This window comes from Bubalus bubalis, chromosome 14 (genome assembly GCF_019923935.1).
Source record: "Bubalus bubalis isolate 160015118507 breed Murrah chromosome 14, NDDB_SH_1, whole genome shotgun sequence".
NCBI classification, from domain to species: Eukaryota; Metazoa; Chordata; class Mammalia; order Artiodactyla; family Bovidae; genus Bubalus; species Bubalus bubalis.
The window spans coordinates 66,448,810-66,466,260 of NC_059170.1; the positions used below are offsets into that span (position 1 = coordinate 66,448,810).

Below are 17,451 nucleotides of genomic sequence, written 5' to 3' on the forward strand. Positions count from 1 at the left end.
CGGGCTTCTTCTGAATCGTCCTCTGTCCCTCTCCGACAGGGATTCTTTTTACTGGAGTAGAGTGGGTTTACAGTCGCGTTAATTTCTTCTGTACAGCAGAGTGACTCAGTTATGCCTGTGTGTGTGTGTATGTTCTTTTCCATCATGCTTTATTATGGGGTACTGAGTGTAGTTCCCTCTGCTGTACAGTAGGACCTTGTTGTTTATCCATTCTGTACATAACAGCTTGCCTCTGCTAATCTGCAATTCCCATTTCTTCCTTCCGCAGCCTCCCCCTTGGTGACCATAAGTCTGTTCTCTATGTCACCAAGCGGGAAACTTTTTTTTTTTTTTTTTAATTAGCGTGGCGGATCTTAGCTGTGGCAAGTGGAATCTTTGTTGCTGCATGCGGACTCTTGTTGCGTCATGTGGGATCTAGTTCCCTGACCAGGGATAGAATCTGCGCCCCCTGCATCGGGAGCACAGAATCTAAATGTCAACACCACAGGGGAAGTCCCCCAACAGGGATTCCTAACCTTCTCTGTGCCAGACAGCTCTCTGACGGTCTGGTGATGGCGTACAGATCCCTTTCCAGAATAATATTTTTAAATGCATAAAATAAGATGCCCAGGGTTACAGAGGCAACAAATTTTATGTAAGGAGGTTATCAGAATATAAAAACCAAGTTTGTGATATAGAAATACACACACTTTATTATTGACACCTTACAGAATAAGAACTAGGTGCAGGCCTCATAACGTTTATAATTTCAGGTAATGATGAGCGTCAGTGATCTATTGAGATCTAAGGTGAGAGGAACATGTCTGATTTCCACCAGTGACTGAATGTCAGATGTTGCTAATACTGCTATGGCTTGTTGACTGAATGCAGAATAGAGCAAAATGCTATATTTCAGTTAGAAAATACTGAAAATAAATATGCAATATGTTTTCCCACCCAAATCCAGAGTCTCTGAATTCTACTCACAGACTCTCTGTGGGGTGGGGATCTCCCAGAGTAAGAAACCCCCACAGAGGAAATGTAACCCGAGGACCTAATTCTTGAAATGCAGACAGTTTCGGACTTCTGGCTTTTCCCATTTCACCATATCTGCCTAAGAAAGTTGATAATCGTTGTACTTAGGAGTGGACCTCACTCACGTAGGTTTGTGGACACAGTACACTCATCAGAGCTTTAAGTGAGTTTGTGCCCCTCACTGTGTAGAGTCAGGTCTGGACCAGAACCTGGGGCAGACACGCATCATTGAAGTTCCCCCTGACACCCCATCATCACAAGCTCCGCCTTGGCTCTCTGCTCTAGCTCTCCTTCTAGAACGGGCTTTCTCAGCCTTAGCACTGTTGACATTAGGGGGCGGACACTGGCTGCTCTGTCACGGGGGGCTGTCCTGTGCATTATGGAGGTTTGGCAGCATTCCTGGCCTCTGTCCACTGATGGCAATAGCATTATCTCCTAAGTCATGACAGACAAAAATGTCTGCAAATACTGTCAGATGTCCCCTGGGGCTTCAAATCACCCCGCTTGGAGAACAGGTGCTGTAGAATATGGTGTCAGCTGTTAACCCAGTAGTAGCAGCCACTACCTGTCAGTGTGCAGAAAGATAATTCTACTGCACATGTCAAAATGGCATCCCAGCCCTTTAATGTCAGATCAGCCTCTGGGCTCAGATGGTAAAGAATCCGCCTGTCATCTCAGGAGACCCAGGTTCGATCCCTGGGCCAGGAAGACTCCCTGGAGAAGGAAATGGCAACCCACTCCAGTATTCTTGCCTGGAGAATTCCATGGACAGAGGAGCCTGCTGGGTTGCAGTCCATGGGGTTGCAAAGACTCACCAGTGACTCAACTGAGTGACTTACACTCCACTTCTTTCTTAGTGCAGAGAAACGTTCACGGATTGAGGGGAACTCTCAATCTGAGTCATGGGAAAAGAGCATTTTCCATTGTTTACAATATTTGACAACATAAAACGGGTAATGCTTTCCCTCAAAATAATACCTGATTATGCTCATCACTCTGCTAAATGTCTGCAAATTGCTTTTGTGACACATACTCTCTGAGGGCACATTGCAAATTGGTGACCCATTATCACTGAATAGAAAAGAAAGTGAGAAATGTGAAACCCTTCTCAGAGAAACTTAAAAAGCTTTCTAGGAGAAAGAGATTGTAAAGAAGGACTAGAAACCTATTTGATGAAAATGATTTGGCTGAGATTCTGCCTGGGGTGTGAGCTTGATGACATCTGGAATTCTGTTCCAACTGTGCAATTATGAAAGAAAACACCAGGGAGGAAAATCATCGCCATGACTTGCTCCCAAGTTAGCATCTCTCATTATAACACATACATACAGGAACAGTACTTTTATTTGAAAACATAGCTGTTAATCATCATTTCCTTCCCATTTTATGTTAGCTGACTGCCTTCTAATACCCCACTGAAAGAAATTTCAGTGGCCAGAGCAAGCCCAGAAGATTCTTTTTCATCCTAGCTTTTCTGTTATTGTGCCTTGCAGAATAGGACCTTACTTCTCTCACCCTGATTCTTCACTTGCTTCTGTGTGGCATCTTATAGTTTACGAAGGCCTTACATATACATATTTGTGCATGATGTGATCCCCAGTTCTATCAGATTGGCATCAGGACTTTCATTTGAAGCACAATGAAACAGCCCTGAGAGGTAAAGGTTACCGGCTCAGGATCAAGTGATGTTGGATTGTCCTAAGGGGTCAGTCTTGAGGCATGTTGGTCTTTGGACCAGTGGAGAGGGGTGAGCACCAGTCCTGGGCCCCCATGATGGGTGAGTGTGTAACTGTGATGTTAGGTGGCAGGTGGTGGACAGTGATGAGGAAGATACATGGCAGAAAGGGGCAACGTGGTCTTCATTTCCCCATGACTCTAACCTGCACAGGGGTGTGTGGGCATCACCCATCAGTATAAGGAAGGACTGGGCTTTCCAGGGAAAACGATAGAGGAATTGAATAAGGAGCATCATCTTACCTGATGCTCACAAGCTCTGTTTCTGTGACAGTCCTTCATCAGAGTCCCTCACCGCCTTTGCACCTCAATTTTAGTGACCTTAAGAAGAGGCAGAGGCAGGTCGAGTGTTTTCTCTGTCATGACAGGGTGCCAAAAAAAAAAAAAAAAAAAAGAAACCTCAGTGTTGAGCAGGGGTCCTGTTTAGGCAGCGTTCTGTTGCATTTCTGAGTCCTCTTTTAGTCTGATGGCCCCTGTTGGCCTGGATTTTCACTGTATCAGAGAAACAGAACCACGAAGATAAATATAGAAATATAGAAAGACCTCTTAGAAGGCACTGACTCTCACCATCTGCCATCTGCGGGCTGGAGGTCCAGGAAAGGCAGTGGTGTGGTTCCAATCCGAACCCGAAGGCCCGAGAACCAGGGGTCCAATGGTGTAAGTCTCACTCTGGGTCTGAGGGCCCGAGAACCAGGAGAGCTGATGTGTAGGGGTAGGAGAGGAGGGACATCCCAGCTCAAGCAGAGGGGGAGCTCACCCTTCCTCCCCCTTGTTGTTCTGTTCAGGCCCTCAAGGGATTGGATGATGCCCATCCACACTGGGAAGAGGGGTCTTATTTACTCAGTCTACCAACTAAATGCTCATCTCTTCCAAAAACACCCTTAGTCATACACAGCTATGTTTTACCATCTCTGGGCACCCCTTAGCCTGGTCAAGTTGACACATCAAGTTAACCATCACACTCACCTCCACCTGGGGTCGACCAGGTGCCTGCAAAGCTGGTCTTGCCAATGATCCGTGATCGAGATCTGTCTGTCCTCTCACTTTGGATGTTGGGGGACTAGGCGTATCTTCAGCAGAACAAGAGCCTTCTTGCCACATCAGAACCTGTTATGTGGGGAGGGTTGATACCTCCAGGGGTGGGGTGGTGGTCAGAGGATAGAGTTCCTAGAATACTTCTACTCAACCCCACCAGGGCTCCTGTGTGCAGTCCCTTCCTACGCAGAGGCTTGGGGCAGGCAGGAAGTGTGGGTGGTTTGGGTGAGAGGTAACTCACACCCCTAAAAGCAGCTCTAGGGGGAGGTTACTGAGGTGACTCCATCTCTCTTATTGAAGAGACCACTTTCCTTTTGGTGACTGAGTATAGCCTTGCCCACGGGCAGGAAGGTGAATCACTAATGATAAACTGGTGTTGGTTCCTGGTGACTCAGATGGTAAAGAATCTGCCTGCAATGCAAGAGACCCGGGTTCCATCCCTGAGTAGGGAAGATCCTCTAGAAAAGGGAATGGCAACCCACTGCAGTTCTTGCCTGGGAAATCCCATAGACAGAGGAGCCTGGCGGGCAACAGTCTGTGCGGTCGCAAAGAGTTGGACATGACTGAGCAGCTGAAACTTTGACTTTCACTTCTTCAGCTCCTCAGTATGTCCTACCGAGGATATCGGTTACAAAGAACAGTCTTTTCATGCTTTCTCTTTCTTTCCTGTTGTTGCATTCTTTATTTTAGTTCTTCTCTGCCTGTGGTTTTCTGAACTTTTCTTCCCAAGATGGTAGGCTTCCAAGCTCTCTAAGAGAGTCCAAGGAAGCCTTGGGGCGCGGCTGTTGTGAGCACCTCCTCTAAGCTCGGAGTGTGTCAGTATAAAGTCTTATTTGGACAGTGGTGCGATGCCATTTGCTTGACTGTGTTTGAACATGCTGAGGCCCTGGGTGTATGCACCTGCATTCCTTGACATCTTCCATGTGCCCTGGCAAGCCTTGAAGTAAGAAAAAATTTAGATAGTTACTTATGATTTGGCAGTCAGCGTTCATCTCCTTCAGCCCCAGGGGGCCCTCTGAAGTTTTTCTCCATTTTAGTGACTTTTCTGGATATATGTGTGTACTTTGAGGTTGATAGAACCTGCAAGTCTAGTTAGTACTTTTGAAATGCAGATTGAATTTCACTTGAAATTGAAAAGTCTTGCTCCTGATGATTTTAATAGAATCTGTGGATTTCTGATGGGGTTCAAACTGGCTTAAAAAAGATGGAGCGAATTCCCTGGGGAATGAGAAGCCATCTCTTTAGAATGTTTTGGAACAGAGAGTATGTATTAGAGAATTCAGTCCTAAACTTCTATAATATTTTTTATTTATGTGGTGGTAATAATTATCTCTAGCAGAGATCTTTGTTTACATAAAACATTGCTCTTTTTGTCATTCAGTTGCATAAGCCACCAGTTTCTCTTAAGAAATCAATAACGTAAAAAGAAAAAGGAGAGGATTATTATGGCACAAGAGACTCAGGAGGTGTAACAACCAAATGCAGTATAAGGGCCTTATTTGAACCATGATTTGAACAAACCCCATACACAAAAGACATCCGTGAAGCAATAGTACTGGTATTAGCTGATATTAAGGTATTATTAAGTATGATAAGGACATGGTGATTATGCTTTCAAAAATGTTCTTAGCTACTAGAGAACCCTACGAAAGTATTTCCAGGTTAGATGATGTGCTATGTGGGATTTCCGGTAAAATACTCTTAAAAAATAGTTGGGGAAGGGCCAGTGGATAAATGAAACAAGAAAGACAGAATGCTGGGAATTGTTGACAGTGGGTGGTGATGGTACATGGAGATTTACTATATTCACCTCTGCTTTGATGTGTTTGGAAATTTCCACAATAAAAAAAGATTCCTTTTCTGGGTGGAGCTGGAAAATATCACATCAGCTGATTGGAAGACCAGGCTGTTGGAGTCTTTCTCTGTTGCTAATACTGGACTCTGAAAATCTTTAAATACTTGTTTATTTACAAGGTGGAAGTTGTTTGAGGGTAGTGACTGTATCTTATTTATCTTTCTAATGCCCCACACCATTAAAGAAATGTTCCCTGAGTTTATTTCCTACACTTTTTGTTTTAGGGATAAAAATATGTATGACTATAATGTTTTCCTGATGAGTTGACCCTTGGTAAAATATCCTCTATTATCTCAAGTAACGGACACCACGTGCTGAAATCTACTTTGCCTGATATCAGAATGGCCACACCAGATTTCTTTTGCTGTATATTTCCATGATATATTAGTTTCTACCTTTTCTCTTTCAACCTAGTTGTGTCTTTTTATTTAAACTTCATTTCTTGTAAATAGCATGTAGTTGGGTCTTACTTTTCCATCCAGTTAAGTCATCTCTGTCCTTTTAATTACTGCTTAGTTCATTCATATTTAATAGTTGAGTTGTACCCTCTTGCTATTGATCATTTTCTGTGTCTTACATGTGATTTGATCTTTGTGTCCACATTAATATCAAAACAGGATGCAGAACAGAGAGAGTATGGGCAGGTGCAGAATTCACATCACAGTCTTGGAAAGAGTACTGCTGGATCGCCACTCCGGTGCATCACCAATGAGGCGCCCTGGAGAGGGCGTCATGTCTGTCCCGCCTTCCTTTTGAAGAACCTCGTAGCTAAGGCTACTGTTGCCTGCCACCCTTCGGTTCCATTCAGCCACAGTTCTTGGTATACATGAAAGATATGTTAATGGCTTTAAGTACATGGTTTTGGTATTCCGTTCAGTGGATCTTAGGGTTATGTCAATTGCCTGGATTCAGAAATTAACGACCACTACCAGTTACACACAGCCCAGTGTGTGGCGTAAAGACCAGCCTTCTGTCACTTATTCACAGCTATCTTCATACTCTGTGTTCCCTGGTCCATAGTAAGGATTGATATGAATTGATGTTCTTGTTTTTGGTTTCTACTCCTGACGGTCCACCTGTTTCTACCCTGCCCAGTGTCATTGACCAGGACTGGAACAGATGCATCACCAGGTCCAGTTGACCTTCTCTATCACTGCCCAACCTCTCTGTTTAGCCCAGCACCACAAACACCCAACCGTACCTGCAGATTCTCCTTCTACAGCCTATGAAGGCCTCCACAGCCTATTCTACCCTAGTGAACTTCCTTATGAGAGTCCCAGCTCTTCCTCTCCCTTCTCCTTCTTGCCTCCTACATAAGCTTTGGGCTTTAACAGCCCTGGTTAGAACACCTCTTAAGCACAGTGCTCTGCTCTGGACATCACATGTTGGATGGATGGATGGATGGATGGATGGATGGATGGATTGGAGGGCTTCTTGAGATGCAGAGTCAGAGCACAAGGGGTCTTGAAAAGTGTAATGGGAGAATACTCTCAGATGGAGAGAACTTAAAGAAGGCTTGAACCTGTGTAGCATTGATACAAACCTTTGGCATGTTACCTTGGAGAAGAGGAAAGGGCTTTATTCTGTGCCACTCCAGAAGCAAGCGTTGAAACTGTTTATGTCCTATTCTGCTACAAGGCACGTAGGCATGTTTGCCTTTGTGGTAGGTAGCTGTGCTGGAAAATCAAGTGAGCTGGATGCCAGGCATATTCTTCCCTGGAGGCCACGTGTCAGAGGCATTTGCCTTTACTGGGTAAGAGGTTGCCTGCAGGAGCTTGAAACATGTGATTCAGTGGGGCTGAGTTTTGAAATTACTCTTGATTCATTAGTGGGCCCTCAAGGACTTTAAAGAGGGGAAAGACCATCTGGATGACTTTTTGACTAGGGCCAGTCACCTATTTTGCCAAACATTTGACAAACATAAGCCAAACAGGCGAAGAGGACACCCTCATTTGGTGACCTTAACAGGCCTCCCACTAGCGGGACTTCTCGGCATTTCAAGGCGTCTTTGCAGGCCTTGCTGCTCACTCTCCTTTCTGGAATCGCCTTCCCTGCTTCCTGATGGAGACCCGCTGCTCTGACCGAGGTCTCTTGCTCCCCAGATGGGTTCTCCTGGGACCCTGTGTTTCATTCAGGCCATCTCTGCTCACCAAACCTACCTTCACCCATGAAGGGTATGGGTGGCTCCCTCTCCTTCAGCACACAGAAGCTTCTAGAACTTCAGACTTACTGCATCCTCTCCCCTTGTGCTCAGTAATATCCAGGGGCTGTTCACCATGTCACATCCGGTCCCCACCTTGGGGAACTGCAAGTCTCCCTTGAAAATCTCCAACTCCTCTTTGCCTGTTCCTTCCTGCTCTTTTCCATGGTCCCCCACACTCAGGAGACCCACACTGACCACATATTTTTGGGAGCCTCACACGGATACACATATGCACAAAGAACATGGTAGAAAAGCAGAAACTGTAGCCTGCATCCCCCAGTTTAAAAGCTGTGTCCCCGCAGGGACACTCAGGGGGAGAAGTCAGGGTGTTTAGAGGGCCACACAGAGGCACAGCGGGTTAAGAGTGGGAAAATGGATCTTACCCCAGGCCCCTATGGAGATCACACTTGGCCGTTCCACTTCACCTGTTCTCAGAACATCAGGGTTTAGATATTGTTAGGCTGAGTAAAACATGACAGGTTTCACTGCCATGGCAACAGTTATAAATTCTGTTTTGGCAACGAATTTTCACTTCAGAGGCATTCTAGGATTTCTACTTCAACCCACAAGCATAGGATTTCCTGAAACAGAGCAGAACAGCCTAATGAGCTCATTGGTGCTCAAAAGTCTGCAGCCTAATGAAGTGCTTTCTGTGTCTTAAATCACACTATGGTGAGGTGCTTTCAAGACAGAGTAGGAAATAGGGAATAGCTCTTTGCCCTACAGTTTTCTGGGAGATTGGGAAGGGCTCTAAAAACTCAGAGCTTCACCTGGAAATGTGCATAGTCTAAGCTAATAACACCAGATGCTTCAAGCAGGAATTAAGGTGATGAGAATTCTGCCTCATCTGAGACCTGTCTCCTTCAGGGTACAGAATTGAACTCACGAATGAATCTCAGACCAGACCTAGTGTGTCACCAATCTATCACAGAGAGAAAATTCTACTTTCCCTTGGTTTCACTGCAGAGTGCAGCCATTCTGCCAGGATGTGTGCATTGCTGAGTTCAGGTGCCTTACCTACATTTGCAAAGATCCACATGGAGAGGAAGTTGTATCCACAGGCTGTATGCTTACAGAAGTGTCATCAACTTGCAAAGCTTAGTAGACTGATGTTTACTGAGTACCTGAAGAGTTCTAGGCATGGAGCAGGGGTGCTGAGTGATGGAGACCAGGAGGCAGACACAGGTGTTGCCTTCAAAGTTGCATCATCAAGCATGGAGGTGAAGACAAGTACGTACACGACCATGATGTATCTCTAGGGTGGACCCATCTTTGAACTATATAAGATTTCATGAAGTTGGTTTTAATTCTTGCCTCTGCAAGAGGAATGCAAAAAGGGAGGTTCCAAGCACCATGGGAGGCCAAGGAGGGTGGATTCCATGCAGTCGAGGGATAGGAAAGGCTTTGTGAAGGTGGCATCAGAGTCTGGCCTGAGAGAGGGTGGCCTGAGACAGGCCAGGTAAAGAAAGCATTGAGAATAGTCTAGAAGTGATGGTTGGGGTTTGTTCAGGGAACAGTGAGACTAGTTCGGGTGCCTGTAATTTAGTGCTTCATGATGACAAGTCAGCAAACTAAATGAGGACCACCTCCTGGTGGGCTTTGGTTGCCTTTGAAGGTTTCTGGGCAGAGAAGTGATGTCATCCAAGTGTCCTGGCATGTACTTCCCAAGCAGAGGAACAATCAGATTACTTTCTCTTCCAGGAGATTAAAGTTACAGACGGGCCCGGGGGATGTCTGTGGAAGCCCATTCCAGTCTGGTTTGTCTACTCAGTTTTTTTCCTGTGTTTAAGACTTTCAAAGCCTGCAGATGGTCTCTTCCCCCCACAGTGACTTTTAGAAATAAGTAATTTATTCTTCACATCTAAAAGGGATTGTCTTTCTGCTCTCACTCACAAAGGGGAAGGGAAGGAAGGGATGTCTTGTATCTGTGGATCAAACATTTGGTAAGCATCAGGACAAGAGTGTGTTTTCTGAGCCCAGGAGGCTCTGGGCTCCCCCTCCAGGCTGTAAACTGGCATTTAGGGAACCCTTTCTTTCTGTACATTCCCTGCTTGAGAGGAGACATCTCTTTTTAAGCGGGCATTTTTTTTCTGCCAGACTCAGCCAAAAGAAGATGTTAGAAACAGAGGCTCCTTGGCATTCAGACAGTGGAGGGCAAGCCTCTCTCTTTCTACCGCGTGGTGGGATAATACAAACTTTCTGGATTCCAGTCGATGGCAGAGAGTGAGGAGTAGGTGGATGGGGGTGTGGTGGGAAGAGGAAGTGAGGACGAGGAGTGTGGTAGAGACAGAGGGCGCTGGGGTGGTTAGCAGTAGGAGCTGGCACCATCCCATGGAAGGAGAGTGTTGGCATCTAACAGAGCTTTCCTGCTGCCAGGCTCTTGACACAGCTCTTCTTCAGTCCTCACATCCACCCTGGCAATTAGATATGGGGCCTATTTTGTAGAAGGGTGTGTGGGCTCCTTGAGGTTTGGCCACCTGCCCAGGACCACCTGGCTGCCCAGGGAGGTGTGGGATTGTAACCTTTTTCTGAAGCATCTCCTGACACGGAGAAGCCTGGAGAGAGAAGGGGTGGATCCTGGGCTGTCCAAGGGGCAGATCCTGAGGCTTCCAGGCAGGGAGGTCCAGCCTGAGTCTGCAAGGAGCCCCAGGGGCTGTCAGAGTGGGGCCCCTCAGGAGCCTGTGCCATGTGGGTAGTCGCAGAGCAGGCTTCATCCCCCAGCATGGTGTCTCTGCAGAAAGCAATCACCACCTGGAGGAGTGGAGGCCAGTGTGTGAGGGCAGAAGTGGAACAGATGTCGGGGAAGGTAGGGTGGGGTGGAAACCCTTAGGGAGCCCAGAGGTGAGGCCTGGAGATGGAAGACCATGGGGGCATCAGTGTACTTGATGCCATGGAGCTGAGCACATAAACTTGGCTATGTGAAGGTACATTTTGTGTTCTGTGTATGTTGTCATTGTTCAGTTGCTAAGTCATGTCCGACTCTTTCTGACCCTATGGACCATAGCCCACCAGGCTCTTCTGTCCATGGGATTCCCCAGGCAAGAATACTGGAGTGGGTTGCCATGCCCTCCTCCAGGGGATCTTCCCAACCCTTCTGCATTGCAGGTGGATTCTTTATCACTGAGCCGCCAGAGATGCCCTCTGTGTACGTTACCACAATTTAAAAAATTATTTGAAATAAAGAATAAGGCCTGGCTTTTCCCCTGATCAGTCAAGTCTATCAGTGGGCAGGGCTTCCTGCTTTCCAGCTCTATCAGAGGGTGCATGAGTGGCTGGCTGCCCGCTCTGGGCTGACCTCACAGCAGACATGCACACCCAGCCCTGGGGACGGGATCCCAGCACAAAGGCAGCTCTGGCCACAGAGGATGTATAAAGTTTATGCGTCAAAAGGTCACCTTCTCAGGGACTAGAGTGGAATTTGATGTTCATTAACTGTGAGATTTTAAAAGCCACACTGACGTCCTTCTTCACTAAAGTTGCTTCCTTAATTCATTTTAAATTGAATATCCAGACTGACTGCTTGCTAGTGGGATTAGGAACAGGGAGGAGGAGGTAGGCACCTGGATTGCTGGTCTTCAGTTTTCTTCTTTGGTAACTGAAACCACTGTGTCACAAGCAAATGTCATCATGTGTAGTTTGCCCAATTTTTTTTTTGGAAGGGGGGGCAATAGGAGGGGGAGTAGTTGGAAGGTGGTGGTTCAGGGAAAATGGCCTTATGTGTGAGGCTGAGGGTCAGGGAAGGCCAGAGAGGCAAGCCAGGCCCCAGGAAACCTCGAGCTATTGGTTTGCAAATGAAATCTCCCTATTTGAAGAGCTCTGTTACAGAGCTTAAGAGCAAAGGGCACCGCCTTTGAAGAGACAAGGGTGTGGGCTTTAGGCAAGTTACTTCCGCAGTCTGAGCTTCTTTCTCTGGTCTCTAAAATGGGACAAATAGTGCAACCTACCTTGGGGGTCAAATGTCAGAATTTAATGAGAGAACGCATCCAAAACGGGTGGTAGTATGGTGCCTGGCACGTGGATGCTGGATAAAGGGTGGTTATTGTTCTGTTTGCAACACCAGAATCTAGAGACCAGCAAGTCCCAAGAGTGGGGATCTTGCTACATGAGTATGTAAGAGCCCCTCCCAAGCCATGAGCTAGTTCTGACAGGTTCTGTCCTATGTCCCCCGTCGGTCACGTGTTTGGCAGCTGCTCCTTCATACTGGGGTTGGGAAGTGTCACCCATGCCCTGGCTGCTGGTCTGACCCTGATCAAGCTCCTCCAACCCTTTCCAGAGCATGGCTTTTCTTACCTAAAATGGCAACTGCAGCGTCTCTGTGAGTCCTTTGGGGCCGGGACTCGGTCACAGCACATCCCCGGGAGGCCGATGCCCCAGGGGCTCCATGGGGCTAAGTATTGTTGACCACCTGTGCACCCAAGAGCTGATCATCCCTTTGAAGAGTGTATGACTTTAAAATCAGGTACTGATTTCTCATTGTACGAGTGAAACATACGTGAATACAGTGTTTGAATACTACAGGTAAAAACACTTTTACACTCTGAGTCCCAGGACCCTCCCTGGAGGTGACCTTCCAAACCTCTGACAGGGTTTCACAAGCATGTATGTGGGCTTTGAAAAAAACAGTTTTGTGGGTTTTTTATATGTGTGTGGTGTAAATGATATCATAATATATGAATGGGTCTGCAACCAGGGAGGGTGCTTCCTACTTGACAATATAGGTCAGAGATTTTTATCTTTTTAATTGTGCGTGTATTTCATCAGGTGGGCAGGCTGTAGTTTATTTAGCCCTTCCCTTAACTGACAGGCATGAAAGTTGTTCCTGTTTTGTCAGTCTTATAAACAATTCTGTGACCATCCTTCCTTATACCCCAGATGGGTAATGAAAAGAAGGGAACATATAACTTTTATAGGTTAAATCCAGAATGAAACACAAACTTTCATGGCTTTATTCCCTGAATAGGAATAAGACAGTGTTGAATCAAGGCTTTATTTAACAAAAAACAATGGGCAGGAAGATGGATCAGAAAAGCATATACTTTGAAGCAATTTTTAAAGTTAGAAAATAATAGTCGGTAGTTTTTGATCTGTTCAAAATATGTTTAGAGCTGTATGGGTTCATAGTATGTTTTAAGATCCGTATAGAATCCTTCTGGATTTTAAAAGTTTGGCCAAGAACTTTTTGAAAAGGAAGATCATATCTTGTAATATACTTTTAATACAAAAGTCCCATGAGATTGGTGTACTACCCCATAGCTGAACAGGACCAAGTTGGTCCAATCAGATCTTAGTGTCTAAGTCAGAATCCTGAGTAAGGAGGTACTACAATCTATGGGAAAGGGAGTAGTTTTTTAAAAGTATTTATTGGGCTGCACTGGGTCTTAGTTGTGGCATGCAGGATCTTTAACTGCAGCATGTGGGATCTAGTTCCCTGACCGGGGGTCGAACCTGGGCCCCCCTGCACAGGGAGCATGGAGTCTTAGCTACTGAACCACCAGGGAAGTCCTTAGGGAAGAGTATTTAATAAAATGTGGGAGAATAATTAATTTGCTATTTGAAAAAAAATGTATTTATGTACTCACATCATACCATATACAACTAAATCCAGAAAAATCCAAATCAGTTACTTATAGCAGGAGTCCTTCCAGGACCTGGAGACAGTATGCTTTTTTAATGTCTTACTCTGGCAGGCCTTGACATATAAAAACTTTTAAAGAAATTTCGTGCCTTGAACCAAAAGATTTGGTTAACATTCTGATATTCCTTGCTTTAAATTTTTTAGTCAGAAAAAAACAGAAGGATGTAATGTGTAATGTTGCTACACGCCTGGCTCTGTGTTAGTTTCTCTCTTTCTCTCTCTCTCTCTATATGTGTGTATTTTTTTGCTTTTAATCCTCTTAAGAGACCATGTTAGATTTCTTAGAGATGGATTAGATGATTTCTTCAGTATGAAAAACTTTTAAAATATTTTCTTGTTATTTTCTTTTTGATTCTGCAGAACAAATCACTTTTTATCACTGGAAACAAGTTGTGTATTTTTATTATGAAATGTTTTTTGGAAATTAGGCTTCTGAAGTCAAGCTGTTACAACCAATTTGTAAGAATCATTATTTAAAGGTGGTGGTCAGTTTCACACTTTAGGGAAGAAACTGAGGAGATTGGAAAGGACTGACTCCTGCACAATATACATGAAATTACTTGTAAATCATAGACTGAGCGACTTCACTTTCACTTTTCACTTTCATGCATTGGAGAAAGAAATGGCAACCCACTCCAGTGTTCTTGCCTGGAGAATCCCAGGGATGGGGGAGCCTGTTGGGCTGCCGTCTATGGGGTCGCACAGAGTTGGACACAACTGAAGTGACTTAGCAGCATACCATACACCCAAATAGATTCTAGGTAAATTAAAAAAAAAAAAATGGAATATGAAAATGTAAACTTTAAATCAGTATAATACTTTTGGAAAACAACTTAGCAACACAGAGCAAAATTCTTAGAAATGTGCTTTGCTTCTAGTCTAATTACCTAATAATTCCCCTTTCAAGTATCAACCCTAAAGAAATAATCCCAATGAAGAAAAATGTGGCGTTTTATTTTCTTGAACACTATTTACAATAGCACAATGTATAAAAACAGCCTGTGTGCCCAACCAAAGGAATGTGTCTAAATAAATTAAAGAGTAATCTTACAATGAAATTGGTTCAGCCATCAGAATAATGGAACTCTCAGACTGTAAGGCTTTTATGAAATGAAAGCTTGAGAAAGCCAAATTCAAAATTGAAAATACAGGGTAATTTATAACCGGGTTAAAAAAAAAATCACACCAGTAAAAGAAGTCACTTTTAGTGGTGACATTTTTTTTTCTTTCTGTTTTTCAATAGTTTCCAATTTTTAAAATACTTAGCATGTAATAGTTTTGAAATTCATTATTTCAGGCAACACTTTTGTGCACTTACTGTATGCCAGGCACTGTATTAGTCACTAGTGGGTAATAGCAGTTAAAAGTGAGACACAGAGCCCCTGTTTCATAGTTGGTGGAAGAAAGAGATTAACCATTATTTAGCCAACTGATCGTGCTACTAGGGATACGAGCAGGGTGCCAATAGTCATTAGGAGAGGTTACTTACAGGGTGGCAAGGAAAGACATCTGAGGATGTGCCAAAGGAACCAGAATGAGGAGAAGTAACCTGCTCTCCAGTCATGGAACAGCATTTCAGAAAGATGGAACAGCAAATTGTTAAAGAGGTAGCTAGGAATAACTTCGGTTATTTGTATAATGGGACACTAATTAAGGCATATTTAAATTTTTCTCCTCACAGCTAATATTTCCTTTTCACTTGTCATAGAGTCTGGCCATAACCATGCAGAGTGGGTAGGATTCTATAATGCCTTTCACATGTAAAATGTGCCCTGGCCATGTTATTGAAACTTTCAAGTTTGCAAGGACTTGTGCCACATACCAAGCCAGAAGGATGGCCCTTGAAAGTTGGCAGAGACACATCACTGTGCTTGAGTATCTGTTTGTCATCTGTGGTTTAAGGATTTTCCAGTAATATTTTTACCTATTAAAATACTGATGCTGGGACATGAGGTTAGGGACTGAGCCTGTATGTAATTATAATGGTCAGCATCTAGTGGATGAACTGCTTCCCACATGCCTCCATGCAGTCTCACCATTATCCGAATCTCCACTTTCTGAAAGGAGAAACAGCCATGCAGCCTGAGCCAGATTTGAAGCTAACTCACTGAATCCCACCCCCAGCTCTGCCCCTTTAAGGACAGGCGGCTCCCAGGCTATCTGTCTTGATTCAGTAGCAGAAAAGCCTGTATCTGGGTTTGATAAATTCTCCGGAGCAAACAGACCCTGGGCTGAGTCAGGCCCTGGATGTGGCATGTGGACAAGTCATCAGTCTCTGGGAAGTAAACAGGAGTGCGCTCACAACTTATAAATCTCTGTCACATTCCCCAGTTGGGCTGGGCGGGTGGCGGGAACCCTTTGGGTTTTTTAGCCAGTACTGATGATGCCAGGAAAACACACCAGGCATCGGGAGGAAAAGTAGAGCCTGGTCCTTAACTGCCCTTTCCTTCTAGGAGAAGGGCTGGACACTGAATGCTCAAAACCTGTGGGTGTGAAAGGCCCCAGGGAGATGAGCCTCGATCCAAGATGGGTCAGGATGATAGTGCCTTTGGAGGGAGAAGAGGACAGAGCAGGCGGCTTGCTGGGGCTAGTTTCTGCTCTCAGCTTTCCCCTCCCTGGTGGACCCTGGTGGTCCATGGTCCAGCCTTCCCACTCTCAGCAGCCTCACCCAGATGTCCTGAGATCAGAGGGGCTGCCTTTAGGTCATCTTGGACCGAGTTCAGAGGACCACAGGGCAAGGTGGAAGCTTCAACTTGGCGTGTTGTCTCCTTGGCCAACAGCAGTGACCCAAGGCCTGGAGCTTAAGGAGCTAATCAGCGGCTGTGGCAGGAATGAACGTGGCCCCCATCCCCAGGAGCAGCACGTCTGTCAACTGCTGGGTTCTAGGGGAGGCGCCTACACCAGCAGGCCCTGTCCTTCCTCTCCCACAGCCTGAGACGCCGTGGAGGCGGAGCACGTACATCAGAAGGCCAGCGGCCAGATCTTTAAATAAACCCTGAGATCCCAGTGACCAGGAACAGCACCCATGCCCCCGAAGAGAATCCCTGCATTGGCAAGTCAACCGTGGGTCTGTTTCCTCCCGCTGTTTTCATGGGAGAGAACCCCAGCCCTGGCCAATGAGAGCCTGAAATGTCCAAGGAGGCTTTGACCAAACATTCAGAGGCACGGGACCTGGGAAGATGTCCCTGAGGCTATGACCGAGGTTGAGGGAGGACCATGACTCACCACGGTCACTGACTCATTGGTGGCAGAACTGGGACTAGATGGAGGTGCCCCTCTTTCTACTGTGATGCCAACGGTCTGGAGTGAGTTTCTAGAATCTAAACGATCGCACTCTTCTTCCTGCTTTCCCTGGATCTTTTCTTCCTTGCACCATGGAAGGTGCTCGGAACTGAAGGAGAGCTGGTAGCTGCCTTCTCATCCTAGGATCTGTGATTTCAGCTTTACCTCCCTTGGTAGGTCCAGAAAAGCCTCAGGGCTTGGAATCAGTGTTCCGTGACCTCGTGCTTCCCAATCATCCCTCCATCACAATGGAAAATGATGTTTGCAGGACTCCATGGAGAGACGCAGATTCCCCCACAAGAAGCTGAGAACCGAGACTGGAATGCCACAGAACGAGACAAGTTCAGTTCCCATCATTGAGGTCCACATGAATGTAATTGAGTGGGTAGTATTTCCTGGCTCACAGCTGAGTGGACTAGCTAGGGGGTCTGGCCTCCTCCAGGCCTAGAGATAGGAAACCCTCACCCTTGAAATCAGTTGTTGTTGCCTGTGGGAGGGTTCTGCCACAGCCAAGAGAGACTGGGTGTAGTTATAGAGGTTGAGTTAATACAGGACCAGTGAGTATGGTTAATAGGTTAATGTGTATCACATCAAAGAGGGACACATAATATGCAGAATTTCTGAAATTTATGTGACAAAGAAAAACTCCATTTGTCCCCATGTGAGCATCTCATGAGATGAGCATTATGTGGA

General features: G+C 45.6%; 1 protein-coding gene across 3 annotated transcripts in view; it reads left to right on the plus strand.

The window, feature by feature from the left end:
* CCDC3 (coiled-coil domain containing 3) overlaps nt 1–17,451 on the plus strand; it is a 95,322-nt gene that overhangs the window by 69,349 nt on the left and 8,522 nt on the right. The window lies entirely within an intron of this gene.